Source organism: Humulus lupulus, chromosome 4 (assembly GCF_963169125.1).
Source record: "Humulus lupulus chromosome 4, drHumLupu1.1, whole genome shotgun sequence".
Lineage (NCBI taxonomy): Eukaryota > Viridiplantae > Streptophyta > Magnoliopsida > Rosales > Cannabaceae > Humulus > Humulus lupulus.
The window spans coordinates 59,344,348-59,361,597 of NC_084796.1; the positions used below are offsets into that span (position 1 = coordinate 59,344,348).

The 17,250-nt window shown below is 34.2% G+C and overlaps 2 long non-coding RNA genes across 9 annotated transcripts; both read left to right on the top strand.

The window, feature by feature from the left end:
* The first annotated feature begins 1,354 nt into the window (after positions 1-1,354).
* Positions 1,355-5,980, top strand: LOC133830477 (uncharacterized). 8 transcript variants are annotated; one of them, XR_009892078.1, is made up of 4 exons: positions 1,355-1,510; positions 2,122-3,815; positions 4,407-4,491; positions 5,366-5,980. It is a non-coding gene; the product is annotated as an uncharacterized LOC133830477 (long non-coding RNA). The 8 variants fall into 8 exon arrangements; XR_009892084.1 differs by lacking the exon at positions 4,407-4,491 and having other exon boundaries at positions 2,122-3,280; positions 3,780-3,815; XR_009892083.1 differs by having other exon boundaries at positions 2,122-3,280.
* Positions 5,981-6,574: 594 nt separating this feature from the next.
* On the top strand, positions 6,575-10,321 carry LOC133830479 (uncharacterized). The gene is made up of 2 exons (XR_009892085.1): positions 6,575-6,618; positions 10,031-10,321. It is a non-coding gene; the product is annotated as an uncharacterized LOC133830479 (long non-coding RNA).
* The last annotated feature ends 6,929 nt before the right edge of the window (positions 10,322-17,250 follow it).

The following is a 17,250-nucleotide window of genomic DNA, read 5'->3' on the forward strand; positions in this document are numbered from 1 at the left end:
TCACTGGGATCGCCTCGAGTCACAAATCACAGTTACACCCACATCACAATGTGGTCTCAACAATCATCAGATATCAATGCAGTTATGCCCAACATGGCCAAAATTACAGTTATGCCCTTCTAACACAATCCGGGCCTACATGTATACTAATATACATAGTCATGCATCTCAGATAAACAAATAGTCATATAACATGCTTTAAATCATAGTCATGCATTTAACTCATCAAATCACACATAAGTCCCATCATGCCCTCCTGGCACGCTAATCAAGGCCCTTAAGCCTTATTAGCGAATTCGGGTCGTTACATATCCTCCATGGGCAGCCGGTTGCTCTACAACCATATGTGAGCCTACTCTTTTGGTGTTTGATTTTTTTCAATTCAAAACCCTCTTGAATTGCATAATCTTTTAGAATCTCAACAAAGTGTCGGTAGTCATCGAATTTCATGTATAGTCGCAGAACTATTTTTCCATCTTCATAAATTTGATCACATTCAGAAAGTGGAATGTTCTTGTTAGGATCCAGTCCCTCTCTTGTCAGCCTCTTCAAGTTCACATGCCCACCTTCATCGCTATCATAATATTCTCTGCCATCATCCTCATCACTAGGAGTCAGTGAAGCCATTTCAGATTCGGTACTGTCATCTTCTTCACTATAGTGCTTGCCTTATTTCCATTCTAGGTCACTGCCATCAGTTGGTGATGATCACTACTACAAAATTGGGTTCTCCCAACACCCAATCACGACAGTCAACTCTGTTGACTATCATAATTGATTAGCGGGACTCTATGCCGACAGTTAAAAACTATAGGCATAGAGACCAACGCCGACAGCAAATAACTGTCACAGTTGCTTTTGATTGTCGTTATTGACCCCAACGCCGACAGTTAATTCGAGACCAATGCCAACAGTTAAAATATGTCGCTATTGACCCCAACGCCAACAGTTAATTTGAGACCAATGCCGACGGTTAAAATGTGTCGCTATTGACCCCAATGCCGACAGTTAATTCGAGACCAATACCGACAGTTAAAATGTGTCGTTATTGACCCCAACGCTGACAGTTAATAAAAATCCAATACCAACAGATATAAACAGTCACAAAAATTCAAATTAAAAAAATATCTAAACGTATAATTAATGAATATTATAATTTTTAAAATAAACAAAATTATGTAAATATATTTAAATATAAATTCAATTAGTTATTATATATTTAATAAAAATTTATTAATGATACTTATGATGTTGTAGTATTAAAAGAAAGTAATTAAAATACTGAAAAAAATTGGCGCCGACTTAAAAAATAAAAGCGAGATAAGCACTTAAATTTTTATTTGTTTGAGTAATATAGCTTCTCCCGCCTATTCTCTTAAAGAAAAAAAATAAACTTCCATCCTTCCTTTTTTCGGTGCCCCCACAACCGAATGACTAAGATCTTCTCCTCACCGCTCCATAGATGGCTCTCCTCTGTCACAAATGGCTCAAACTTCAGATCTTTGGGTGGGTAAGTCTTCTACGCTTTTCCTCTCTTCTCTTTTCTCTTCGTCTGTTTGAACTCATTATTTAGAATCTTACAAAGAACAAAACATAAAATGATTTTGAGGCAGTTGATATCAACACTCTTGACATGGGGTGGGTTTTCAACGTTGGAGCTCTGTCCTTCAATATAGTGAGATTCTGATAGTATGGGTATTGATAAAAAAAATTCCTGCAACTCATGGTCTTGAACCCTAAAAATGAGAATGGGTACATGATTTTTCTCTGAGCCTCAGTTATGGATATGTGTTACTATTTTATTATTATATTTTTAGTTTTCAAATCCCTAATTCGAGACTCAAATCAAATCAGGTTGGGTTCTTTTACTTTTGTATTCTTCTCTTGTTTGGTCCTCAGCTTGAATAATGATTTCGGATGACTGTTTCTACAAGGCAAATTTATTTCTTCGTTTCTCTGTAATTATTTTTTTCTGGAATTTTTTGCTAAGCTTTCTTATTGTATATGTCCCTTTTCTATTCCTATGTAACTAGTCTTCGATTTGTGTTTTCGTTGGTGTTTGGTTTGAAGAATTTATATGTTAGTTCTCCTAATTAATTTTCAGTTGTGATTTGGACCTAGGATTTTATTCTCGGGTTGAAGACAGAAAATTTGAATATTTAAAGGAAGCTTTGTGATGATTCCAGTATTAATGGTGAAGCTTAAGGTCATTGAAACAGAGGTTCTATCTAATCTTTTTAATTGTCTTGTTTCTGGCATGTATATATACACGTTTATTAATAGTTTAGTTGATTCCATATATGTATAAAATTAGTGTTCTTTAGCTCACCACTTTTTCTACAAGTTACTCAATTTTTAAAATTGTATATCTGTCGGGATTCTTCATTGTCAAATATTTATTTAAGTAAGCTTTCTATATCTATGCTAAATGCTTGAAATTTTCTCATAAACAAAGTAAAGTTTAATGATGAAAATTTAACCTTTTGCTACACAATGACTCTTGCTGGGAAATTTTTTTATTTTGAATTACTACTTTAGCCCTTTTCTATGATCTTTTACTGGACTTGCTATAAAAAGGTCATTCTGTTTTGTTGAAATGAATAGAGACGCAAATGATTAAAGTGTCTTATCTTAGTTTAATTTTGATTATTAAGATTGATAACTTTAATTCTTATAATGACAAACAGTAACTATTTCTATAACTATTTGAAAAACACTATATATATATCAATCTTATACATAGATAATGGATGATTCTGACTATATATAGCTTTGTTGAGAGTGACATGCTATTAACGTCCTCTACTTACATTGTTTTAAAATAGCTTGGTTTTGGCCACAGAATTAACATTATTTATGTGCAGTAGTATGACCTTTTTTTAGTGATGCTGCTATTGGTTTCATATCATATTAATATTGTTCATTAATTTTTTCTCTATATATTATACAAGTGTATGTTAGAGGAGTTTGAATATCTTAAATATTCATCCATAGTGAAGTAGCATTTGGGATTATAATTGTTTGCTGTGGTGATAACTAAAGGTTGAAAACTTGCATGTATTAGTGAAGTAGGTTTTGATAATTTTGTGTGCTGTCGTGATATAAGGATGAAAACCTGTGTGTTGTTTGATTTGTTTGTGTTGATTATGATAGATGGCTAGGCTAGTAAATTAGGAGATACACTATTTGACCTTGATTCGCCATCCACGATGAACGGAGACCCTCCCCACCACGATGAACGACATCCATAGCAAGAGCACTCGTGCCTCCATTTATATCTGTGAGATATATATATATATATATTTCAAATTTCAACTGAATATCGTATAATTAATTTATATATATATAAAAAAAATATTTATATATATATATATGTTTGTAAGTTTGTATGTTGTGTATGAGTTATTCCGATGCCTAGTATATATCATATGGTATCATATATTTAGATTTAACATGTTTTCATTAGAGAAATTTTGTGAGAAAGGGCTTTGGGGCATTGAGAAAGAGAAAATGGGTTTTGGGTTGGTTCATTTACTGCCAAAACCATCCTTTGTGCTATGTGACTATATATACTAGTCATCTCACAAAATTTCTTGGCTGAACCGGTATAACTTTGTGGTGTCATCTATTTAATTTTTTGTTCTTTAGTTTAATTTTGTTTGTTTTGCTATTGTTATTTGCTTATCAATTTTTGATGTTGTATTAAATTTTCATATTTCAGTTCTTGATCAGAGAATTACATTGTATTCTATTAATTGATTTGCATACTTTGTTTTCAGGCCTTGTTTTCTAAAATCAGGTTCTAAAAAACTGAGGTAAAAAAACAAGAATTTAGAAAACAACTAATGTATTTTCTCAAAGTTCTGACTCTCTCAGATCTCTCTTGATAAAAAAGAAAAAGAAAATACTTAACAATGGAGCTTTGATTTTTGGATGCTAATACAAGTGACATGCATTTGTTTTGTTCAAACTGAAATCAAAATCTTATTGAAAAACACAATGTTATGTGGTATTGTACTGTCTAATTTGCTAAGCGTATTTATTGTTATTGATTCTTTACCTGTAACTTAGCATATGGGATTTGGGGTATATGGATTTCTTTTTAATAAAAAGAGTCAAACTCTATGGAATGTAGCTACAATAACTACTTTTTGATCTCTATTGAAAGCAAGCATGCAAGATGAAAATAAAAATGGATTGGCAGAGCATGAAAACAAGGTTTTTAAAAGTTTAAAATGCTATATATACATACATTAATTTCTATATAAAATTTAATTGCATATAGTTTAAATATCATATATATATACATATATTAAAGTTTACTACAACCCAATGAAACCAATATAGATCACCATTTTAGATTATTTACAACTAGTAAATACATTGTTGTATCTGCTATGTCACAGCCAGAAGTAGTAGCAGTTACTGAAGTGGGATAATGGCTTCTATTTCAAAGATATTAATGAATGGCAACGATATTATAATTATTATGTAAGAAATTAATGCAATTTTGGTATTATAAAAAACTTTTTGCTGTACTATTTGGTTAGTATACTTTGGTGATACCACTTCTTTGAGTATCACACAACCTGCAGTACTAGTCTCATATTACGCTTATATAGGTCCATGCTTAGAAAATAATTTGTTTGTGTGATGATGCATGTGTAATGGACCTACACTTTCAATGTCATTGTTTAGTTAAAATTAAATGTTTGGATAGGATCTAAAAGTATTAGAGGTTAACATAATTACAAAGAACACAATTTATCGCCTTTGTTTGACTTAAGTTAATTTTGGATTGATTGTTTTGATTCAGAGTTTGTGAGATAAGCAACATGGGCTTTAGGATTGAATTGAGAATTTAGGTTTTGGGATTTTGAAAAATGGCTTTGGTATCTCATTCTTTAGTTGTAATTTCTGGAAAACCAGCTTCGGATATTCTTTGGAGCTTTATATATGAGTTACTACAATTGTTCATTATTCATTTTGATGTTTATTTATTGTTTTTTGGATAATTTGTTATGTAAATAAATGTTACTAATTGTTTAATAAGTGATACCAAAAAAGAATCACCATTTGTGATATGTATGAATGTTTATTTGGAATAAGTACAATATATTCCATGTTATAATATTTCAAGCATTAATTTTATTTTTAGGTAGTGGAATTTGATAACTCTACAAAATAGAGTTATTTTACCATATTTTATAAGCCAATTGTTGCTTAGTTCTTGAGTTTTAAATTAATTTATTAATTTTTTTAAGTAATTTTGAATTTATTAGTTTTATTTTGATTTTATGTATTTTGATTTATTTTGTTTAATTATGTTGTTACTAATTTATGTGTGTTTAATTTCTTTATGTAGGTGTATTTGTTGGGGCAAATGAAATGTTGATAAAATGTTGGTATAAAGAAATGAAGAAATCAAGCCCAAAATGAAAGGCCCAATCCAATTCTTGACAATGCCATGTCATCAATCCATGTGCTTTTTTCTCCACCATTGGATTTGTAACTATAAGAAAAGATGACAATTTTGAGCATGAATCCATGTGTTTTTTTTAGACCAATAGGAGTGTTATCCTTTACCAAAGAATTTATCTATAAATAGGAGTCTCATTTTACCATTTCAAGGACACCTTCTCTTACACCACTTCTTCCATCTCTCTATTCTCTCCATCTTTTTCTTTTTTTAGATTAGTTTTTATGTATTTTTAGATGAATAATTTGGAGGTTCTTCTTCCAAATTTTCCTATTTATGTTGTAATTTTTATTTTGTTTTTGATAGTTATGAGTTTCTAATCCACTTAAAATTATTAAGGTGGAGGATGAGCTAAGATATAATTATATAGTGTTTATTTTATGTTGACCTTCCAAAATGAGCAATAAAGTTTATGGTTTTTCTTCTTCTAAATATTTCTTTCATCTATAATATCATGTATTTTAGATTGTTAGAACATATTTCACTTGGATCTTAATTATGCAAAAATATAGTATTATTTGATTAAGATGTATTATTAAATTGTTCACGTCCAATGCTTAGAATAAAAATACTATATTTCGCTTTAGAAAGAACATTATTTGATTTTTTTTGTAGTTTCATTAAATTGATTCACAACTAATGCTTTGAAGTTATGCTATTGAAGTGAAGGAAAATCTATATTTTTGAATTAAAGAGAGCTTAAAGGAAGTATAATGTTTTGGAAAAGGTAATTAGATTGATTTCAATTATCACTAAAAATTGGGAAGTCAACATATTAATAAATATTATTATTTATATTTTGTGGATTCTAAAATCTCAATAATTTTATAAATAACTATTAAAAACAAATCTTTTTAGTTTATTTATCTTAATTTTTTTTTTAGTATTTTCTTTTTTTATTTTAAAACAAAACACATTAATCTTTGGAACTAGGTTAGAAATTTATTTCACTTTGGTAAAAATATAGTTTTCTTTTTTGATTTAAGTCAACTCCTTTGGGTTCGACCTCGTGCTTACACGAACACTATTTTATAAATATGATTCGTGCGCTTGCGAGTATAAATTTTTAAAACATACCCGTTTTGGGTCCATCATAATTATCAAGGAGCATTAGAAAAGCTTTCTATTGATTGAAAGAGGTATAATCTTTTATTCGTTTTAATATTATACAAGTGTACGTTACAAGAGTTTGAATATCTTAAATATTCATCCATAGTCAAGTAGTTTCTGGGATTATAATTGTGTGCAGCGGTGATAACGGAAGGTTGAGAACTTGCATGTTTTAGTGAAGTAGGTTCTGTGATATATATATATATAATTGTGTATTGGGGGAGATATAAGGAAGAAAAATTGCATGTTGTTTGAATTGATTGATTTATTGGAAGTGGTATTGACAGATGGTTAGGTTACAAATATAGGGGAAGTGTTGTCCATTTTTGTAATGCCCTACTTCTTTAGAGCCGTTACTAGTGAGTTTGAAAACATGCGTCCAACTCGCTAATCGAGGTTTTAGAGTTAATAGTGTAAATAAGCCATAAACAAAGGAAACAAATTAGAAATAACAATTTCCATAGAAAAACCATGAAAGTTTTACACTTGGGATCCCAAAATACAGTTTGGAAATATTTACAACATAAAAATAGAATCAAGTCGGCTAAACGACAAAATCTAAGTTCATTTACAAGCATCTTCCAAAATCCCTCTGGCTGTGGCAGCCAGGCTGGCCAAACATGTACACACTGCCTTACGCCTGCTACACTCATAGTTGGTTGACCTTCTCTTTACCCTTACCTGCACCACAGAGCATTTGTGAGCCGAAGCCCAACAAGAAAACCCACAAATAGATAACATATGCAACACATATATCAAGCATATAAACAGGCCACCAATGGGCTAAACACGTACGACCTAGCCATCCCAGGCGTTTACCAAGCCCTGGGTTCGCGGACCATGTCGTGAGGATATCCCAGGTATCCTTTTAGGGACTCGCCCTAGCAACTCGCACACCACGTGCTCAACACTGCTCCTGGCCCCTTGCCGTTCTCGGCCTTGCACTCAGCGTGCCCTTCGCCATTCCCGGCCTCTGCCGTCCTCGGCCTACACCGTTCCCGGCTCTTGCCGATCATTCACATAATAACATTCATAGCATAACAAGCAAATACATAATTCTAGCTAATTCAATCAAAGGGCTACGCCCTGCAGTTTAAACATATTGGGCTCAGCTCTGCATACCATTTCTATTTAGACACATTGGGCTCAGCCCTGCATACAAGCTCTATGGGAACAAGGGTTTTCTTACCTGAGTCCCAAGCTCTCCGAGCACCGATGTTCTGAGCACAGTCCTCTAACTTGAGCCTCTTCGAAACCCTAGTCACAACACATTAACAATATCCATCCATCAAGTTCTAATCCAATAAATAACTTCGAGCCATAACCCTAACCTCCGGGACCTTGAATTCTATCAATCCGGGTGATAAAATCCATCCCGAGCCTTAGCCATTGAGTTCCCAAGCCAAAACACCCTTAAAAACACAATCTGGCACTAAGAGCCGCGACCCCTCCCCCAAGAGCCGTGGCTAGCCTCAAAATAGAGGCTAGCACACCCCTGCAACACACACGGGCCGCGACGTGCACACCAAGCGCCGCGGCGCGCATGAACTCCTCGGCCACACTCGGCCGTGCGCGCACACGGGCTGCGGCGCGCCCCTCCTAGGGTCACGGCCCTCACCACCGAACCCAGAATTTCCATCACTTTCCTTGCATTTTCCTCAAGCTAACCCACTCAAAACTTATCTAACAAACCTAGATAATTACCACACACATTCCAGCTCAATATCCACATCAAAACTCCATTGAATCCTTCTCCAAAGCTCAACTAAAACACTTAAGACAGATCAAACTTAACCAACATGCAAATTCTTGCAAACCAGCAGCAAATCTTAGCATAATCTTATAATTAAAGCTTACCCCTTGTTGAATTCAATCCCTAAAGTTGATCCTCAATCCCCAAGCTCCAAGCTCCTAAGTTTTCTCAGCCTAATTCCTTGCTTAAGCTAGCTTACACCAAAATTTCCTTGAGTTGTTTCTTAGAGAATGAAGGAGAGAGAGATAGGAATGGTGAGAAGCTATCCTTAGTTCAAAAGAAAGGTGTAAGTCAGTTCCCAAAGCTTCTAATTAATTCTTCCTTTTTGTTTTATTTAGCTTAAGTCTATGTGGTTACCTCAAGGCTCGGGGTACCAAAACGTCCCCGAGGGCAAAATAGTAAATTTCCCCAATATTCCCGCCTAGACATTCTATCCTCAAATATATCTCCAAATATTTATTTTCATGCCCCGATAATCCCATAACACACCTAGTACCCAAATTACCCATTGACTCGCCCCGAGTCAGAATCTCAACCCTATTGTGACTTTCTGGCTAACCGCTCTCCAGAACTGTCTCGGATCGTGCTGCATAGACATATCACATATATATAAAATTTATCACATTTACGCCCCTAATATCCAGACGGGGCCCACATACACATTTAACTCAATTAAACATGCATCATTATCATATATTCACATAAATCCACATATTAGCATATTAAATTACTTATTGCTCTCCAGGCATACTAATCAAGGTCCTAAGCCCGATTAGCAAATTCGGGTCGTTACAATTTTAAATTTAGTCATGATAATTAAAAATAGTGGCAATCGATAAAGATTTTTTTTTTTGCTTGAAGACCTTAAATACACTAACTAAATCATAAAAGATAGTATGAATGATTTAGAAACTGCTACATTTCCAAAGTTCTGAAAAGTACCAAACATATTTTCACATCTTTGTTTAAAAAAAATGAATATGGTCATGATCTCCAACTACATTTGTTGCCCCCAAAAGAAAAAATGAATACGAACTTTTTTTTAGATTTGTTGGTTTTAGTATATATATTATGTATATATGTTTTTTGTTTGATACTTTGCCTTTGATTTTGTTATGTTTATTCAGATTTAGAGTATATATGTGTACTATTGTAATTAAGTTCTTTTTTGTGATTCATTTTTTACATTAATTAATTTTGCAGTATATATATCTATATATAAATATGTTTTTGTTGAATATTTCTTTCTGGTATTCTTATGATTGATTATATTTATGGTATTCATTTTTTTTTTGGCAATAATGTTAAAATAATGAGTATGCTTATTATGTTGATGATTGTAGGACTTATTGTGCTCTTATATTTTTAAAGTCACACAAAGTGTCATAAATGCCCATAATAAGTCTTTTTTTTTTCTTTTTGAAATCCTTATAATGATTAAATTGGAGATATTCTATTGTTAAATTGAGAATTTTGTTATATTGTAATTCATAACATCATTGGTCTCTCAACCGTCTCAAATCTTGTTGACATTCTTACAAGGTCGGTTTTTGTTTAATAATCTCTAAGAGTGATTAATCAACTAATTTTACATATTTTTATTGTTGGTTCTCTCATTCATTCGTTAATATATTATGGTAAGATATATTATTTAATTATAATTTGAAGTCTTTAATTCATTGGTGCAGGGAATATCATAGGACTGACTTTTAAGGTGGATGCCTAGATTTATTAGGAAGAATATTGAGAAAAGAAACATGATTGAATTTGCAGTGATTTGGAGAAGAGAATTATGTTGTCTTGTTGAGATTTGTTGTATTATTTATTTTGAAGTTTATGAATTTATAATATTATAATGAATTTTTATTGAGAATTATTTAGTCTTATGGGGATTTGATGTATTATTTACATTTCAATTGTATGAATAAATGTTGTATGTATATGAATTTTTATTATGATAAATATAATTTTTTTTACAAGTTATGGTAATAATAATTAATTATGTGAGTAATTTTTCTATTTAAATATATATCAAACTTCAATTGTTAAAAATATAATTAAAAGTTAATATATTTTGAAAAATTATTATTTATATATATAAATTTCATGTTACGACGACACTTAATAACTATCGGTGTTTCTAGAACGGTGACACTTCTTAACTGTCGGCGTTGTTAGCAATGGCGACACCTATTAACTGTCGGCGTTGCCAGCAACGACGACACTTATTAATTGTCGGCGTTGCCAGCAACAACGACACATATTAACTGTTGGCGTTGCCAGCAACGACGACACTTATTAACTGTCGGCGTTGCCAGCAACGGTGACACCTATTAACTGTCGGCGCAGCTAACAACGACGACACTTATTAACTGTTGATGTTGCTAGCAACGACAACAATGTTTAACTGTTGGCGTAGCTACCCCTACGCCGACATATGCAAATACGACAGTTAGTCGACTGTCGTCATTGATCAATAGCGACATTTAAAAACTGTCAGGAAAGCCCTTTTTGTAGTAGTGGATAAAGCCTTATCTTGTACACTTGTAGACCCAAAAGCACTTCTCTTTCTTGTCTGATACTCGTGCCTCTTACTAGGACCAGTTGTGTCCTTCCCACTAGAATCTAGCCCTCCAATGTTTGGGGTTGAAGCTGCATTGAGAAAATAATGTTTGATGAGAACTTAAAAACATTAAATGATCATGACTAAAGCATTTATTTAAAAAAAAATAACCACAATAACTAAAATTAGTTACCAGTAGGGTCAATGGACATTGGAGTAGAGTTTTCAACTTCATCAACTGTGTCATTTTCATTTTGAGCTTTAGAAGGGGCTGTGGCTGCATTAGGGGCCAAACAAACATAATTAATTTAAAGGACCAAATGATTTAATTTAAAAAGTAGAACTACAATAACTAAATTTAGTTACATGTAGGGTCAATGGACATTGGAGTAGAGTTTTCAGTTTCATCACGGAACTCATTTTCAATTTCATCAGAGGAACCATTTTTAGGTGCAATGTCACTAGCCTCATTCATTACACTTTCACTTCCACTATCATAAGATTGAGTTGCATCTACCCTTGTAGTAGGTGAACCTGAAAACAAACATAATTAAATTAAAGGAACAAAATATTTAAGTTAAAAAAAAAATAGAACCACAATTACTAAATTTAGTTACATGTAGGGTGAACACACATTGGAGAATCAGGGGAGGTTGATGCATTAGGGAATGTGGTAGCATCAGGGGCCATTTCAAAATCAGTGGCTAGATCTTCTCTGCTGGTTGCAACATTTTCAAAAGTAGGATTTCATCTGAATTGTCATTCACTCCAATAATAGGTGTTGCATTCTTATCAATTTCAAATTCCTTAACAATTTGAAACCATCGAGGAGGAGGACGACTAGATTTTCTAGCCAACATTTTCTTTCTTGTAGGCTTTGAAGCAGCTACCACATGGGCAGGGGCACTTGTACCAGCTACAGAGACAGTTGAATCGACTACTACAGGGGCAAGAGCAGATGTAGCAGCTACAGGGCTAGTTGCAGCATCTACTACCACCACCGAGTCATCATCAGATACACCAATTTCAACTACTTCCTCCATACTTACAATGCTTGTGCTTCTACCATTTTCACATGTAACTCCCTGGATAGCCAAGACCGTTACACTATGTGTTTATAAAGGTGCGAGACTTGCTAATCAAGTCATTTAATTCAAAATATGTTACTGAAACTATAGTTGAACAAGGGTTAAAAGATTTTGGTCTCAAAAGCGGCATTTCTTATAAATAAACATTTTCTTTTTACATGGGATCCCAAAAGAAATAAGTTAAAGACTGTTTACAAAAGATTCAAGATTAAATACAGTGATTAGCCACTCTAAGGCAAAACAAACAGTTAAGCATTTCTCGTCCTGTTCCACTCCTCGGTCGTGGCGGCCGAACAGTTGACTATGTACATTAAGCCCCATAGCTCTCCACCTCAAGGTTGGCCCAACTTTCCTTTGCCTTTACCTGCATCACGTAGCACCTGTGAGCCAAGGCCCAGCAAGAAAACACAATAACAGAGCATAATCATTCAACAAACATTCAGATAACTCATACCGCATAAGCATGTACTCAACAGTCTAAGCATTCATGGTAATCAAGTATTCAACATACCAAGTATATCATTCCATATCAATAATCAATTTACACATGATAACTAGGACTAACGCCCTTAGGCTGCACCCTCTATTTATCTCACTGACTCCGGTCCGCTTAAACCAAGCTCAGTGAATATTAAGTTGTCCTCAGCTACCAGTGGCCAAGCCGCGTCCTATGCGCAAGTATTATTTACGTCACCCTTAGGCCGTTTATCACATGTCCCATGGCATAATACAATCTATGACATCATACAGATATAGGGAGCTCTTAGTCCCATCACAAACACATAACCGGGTGCAGTTTTCTTACCTTTAGATTCGCTAGCTTTGTTCAATTTGATCCTCAAGCACGATCCCACTTGAGCCTTAGTGCACACCTAGTCACAACCATATATCAAAATCATCACCAGACTTCAAATCCAAAACCTAGCCTCGGGACCAATGCCGAGCCCTCGGGAAGCCCTAATTCCACCAAACGGGGTGGTGAAATCAAACCCCGAACCCCCAAGCAAAAACCCTTTAACATAACCCAAAAATCTCTTTATGGAAACAGGGTAGTGCTACCGCGCTACAAACAGAGCCTAAAATTCCCCAGACCACATAGCCTAGCGCTCAGCATCCAGTGACTAGCGCTAGTCACAGCACAGCAAACCCTGCATTTTCCTCCTTCGATTTTCCCCGAGCCAAACCTTACCAAAACTCTTCCAAACTTCAACCAAACATAAAATCAAGCCTACCAACATCTTCAACTCACCCCACACATCCAACCACACATAACTCAATCACATGCAACCCAAATCAAGGGAATCACCATAGCTGAACCTTAAGCTCAGAAACTCAATAAGAACAACAGCTGAAACCACAGAAATTGAACTAGAATTCCTTACCTTTGATGGATGAGCTCAACCTAGGTTATCCTCCTCACTAGCTTGGCCTTCACCTCCTCAAATCTTCAGCCTCAACTCCCTAAAATTCCCCACCAAAAACTCAGCTCAAAATCCACAACAATACCAAGAACTAGAAACTGAAAACTACCTTGAACCTTACCTCAAATGATGAGTATCCCCTGTCAATCCCTCAAGCCAAACTAGGGACCCTAGACTCAAGCTCCTGCCTAGACTCTTCCTGAGTTTTAGCTCCAAGAAACCTCAAGAAATGGAGAAGAGACCTCCAACCGAATGAGAGAGAGAAAAAGACTTCCGATTCCCCTTTCTTTTCCTTTTCTTCCTTTTCCTTCAGACTTCCAGCTCTTTCTACACAATCCACTAAGTATAAAACTTAATAATACTTATCCCTTATAAACTAAATGACCAATTTTCCCTCCCTTTATTCCTAAGCCTTTAATCAACCTAGGGGCATATTGGTCATTACACCCAATTCCCGCCAATTTCTCGAGTGTCTCTAATATTTACCACTTACTTCTCGACACCTAACTAATCACCAAATATATTCCTCATTATCAAAATAGACTCCAATATATACTCTAAATTCCCATAAATACCCCCAGGCTCGTCCCGAGCTGGGTATAAATCCCTGCCGTGACTTTTCGCTAAATCGCTCACTAGGATCGCCTCGAATCACAGATTACAAATGTATCCACATAATAATGTGGTCTCGACAATTTATCACATATATATACAGTTATGCCCTCAATGGGCCAAAATTACGAATATGGCTTTCTAGCCTAATCAGGGCCTACATGCATACTAATACACATAGTCATGCATCACAGATATTCAAATAATCATATAACATGCGTTTAATCATTAAATCACATGTAATCCAATTATGCCCTCCCGGCACACTAATCAAGACCCTTAAGCCTTATTAGTAAATTTGGGTCGTTACATCACATGTAACTTTATACAGTCCCCAAGAACATTCCACTACTACAAAATACACTTTACGAGACACCTTTTTAGGACACACACCTAAATGTAAGTCATAAAAAATGTCTCTGGAGTTTTTAGGACTCTCATTGAGAGTCCTTAAAAATCACATTTTAGGACTCGCAATGAGAGTCTTAAAAACATATGTGAGTCCTAAAAAACCTGAATAAAAAATTTAAGAGTGCTGACTTTTAAGGACTCACTTTGGGTGTCCTAAAAGAGTATTAAGGACTCCCAAAGTGAGCCCTAAAAACTTTTAAGTAAAATTTGATAAATACACTTAATATTTTTCAACATTGGGGATTTTTAGAGTAGGGTTCCATAGAAAATTTTCAGCACACACAAAGAAGAGGAGAGAAGAGGGTCTCGGCTACTGGGGTTTGAAACCATGGGGCGATGGCGGCAAGGCAGCGACGTAGGCGATGGTCTCCACGGCAGGGGGTTTCCTTGGACGCAGGCTCCATGGCAGGCGGCGACGATCTCCTCGGCTCCAGCACCTTAGCTCGCAGCGGCGGTGCGGGTTCTAAGTGGCGGCAAGGGAATAGGCAGTGGGGCAACTTTATGGGTTCAAGCTGAGAGGTTTGTGGGCATAGCAGGGGTTTTTTTTCTTCATTTATTTGATAAATAAATACTTTATCTTATGTAAATATATATGTATGCTATTTACTTATATTATTCTGTATTTAATATGGCAGTATAGTTTTTTTTTCTTTTTTATTGAATATGAGGTATGTTTGAGTTCATTTGATAGTGTTAGTATATATATATATGTATAATTGTATAGTGCTCTAAATATAATGAGATGATTATTGGATTCATTTGGCATAATTGAAGCTTGATTAAATTAAATTATATTTAATTTTTGTGGCATGAGCTTGTGAGTTAACTTATAGGTACTTTCTTGATTACCTTTTCAATTTACTTATAAGAATGGGGTTGAGAGTATATTTTGAGTTATTTTTTTGTGGTTGATTTAATTATAATAATATATTATATGATTTTAGTTTTGTTTTCCCATTGAAATATGGCACTACTTAACAAAAAAATGAAGAATATCTTTTTATTTTAAAAAAAAGTGTTTGATTTTAGTTTTGTTTAGCATTGAAGAATATCTTTTTATTCTATTTTTTTATTTATTTTAGTTTTGTTTTCTCATTGAAATATGTCACTAGTTAACAAAAAAAATGAAAGTGTTAGCTAGCTTTTGAAAAGTTGTCATCAAAACACATACTTGTAGATATTTCTAACTAGAACTTTCATTATTGGGTTGATGAAAAAGGGTCAAAGAATAAATACTAGAGAAAAAGTAAATAGGATCCATGGAATATGGAAAAGATTATAGGAAAACATTCATGAACATTATTCTATTTATTGCGAATTTTTTAAGAATTATAAAATAATGTGTGTATGATTTATAAAATATTTTAGTGATTCCTTTTAAAAGTAATACATTTAGTGGTTTGAAACACATGGTATATGCTCTCTAGGAATCAACATGATTTACTATTTAAATTATACTTATGTTAACTTTTTAAAATTAAATGTCAACATCTGACCTTTTTCTTTTTTTATAATGTTGATAATAATGTTTAGGCTAATATTTTGATTAGTCTTAAAGCATTGGATTGGTAGCTAATTGCAAGAGGTATGTTGTATTTGATTTAGTTTTAAAAAATTTCAATCTTTTACAATTTTGAATGATAACTGTATTACTTTAGTGGAGTTTGAATATCTTAGATATTCATTGGTAGTGAAGTAGGTTATGGGAATTCTATGTGCTATAGTGATAACAGAAGATTGAGAACTTGCATGTCTTAGTGAAGTAGGTTATGAGAATTTTATGTGCTGCGGTGATATATGGATGAAAACCTATGTGTTATTTGATTTGTTTGACATGTTTGTATTGATTGTGACAAATGGCTAGACTAGTAAATTATGGGATATGCTGTCCGATTTTCTATAGATTTTTTTATACTTGTGTTTTTGTTTTGTTTTGTATGTTTATTTTATTTTCTTAATTTTTATTTTTTAATTAAAACAAATAAGTACAATATGGAAAAAGAATGTGTTGACTGTCTTTTTAGCCAACGACGTGAGAACGTCAAATACGACAAGCCTTCAAGAGAATGTAAACGACAACAGACAGTTTATGAACAGAAAGATAAACAACACAAGAGATTTTATAGTGGTTCAGCCTCGATTGTCGGTAATAGCCTAATCCACTTAGAGTTTTTATTTATAGATCTATACTCAAGATCAGATGGACTGAGCCAACTGAGTTTCTTCAGTACAAATTGTGAAAATACAAGAGTTCTCTCAAATATCAGCACTTTCTCTCTCTAGAATACACAGACCCAATTTTCTCTCTTTAGAAAGAAGAAGCAGCCCCCAGCCCCTCTCTCATCCCATAAGCCCTCTATTTATAGGCTTAGGATCCTCAACTGATATCCCCTTTCGATATGGATATTTTATTATTCATCTTATATTTATATTACAATAAATGTTTAAAATACAACTGATTCCTCAATTTGAGTGAGGAGTGAGAGATTCCTGGGTGCCTAGATCGATTCTTGCTAGAGTCGTTCTGGGGACTTTGACGTAGTCTCACATGCATGTTGATTACTCCTTCAAGCTTTCCTTGGACCAAAGGTGGTATATGCATGGCTCTCCTCGGACCAAAGGTCATGCAAGCTTGGCTCCTCACCTTGGGTAGGTCCGAGGCAATTCTTTTGTTTCTCACCTCGGACAACTTTGAGGCATCCTTCTCCATGACATGTCCGATCGGACATGATGGCCTTCTCCTCGGACCAAGGTGATCCGAGGCACCTTCTCTTGCATTCTCCTCGGACCAAAGTGGTCCGAGGCATCCTTCT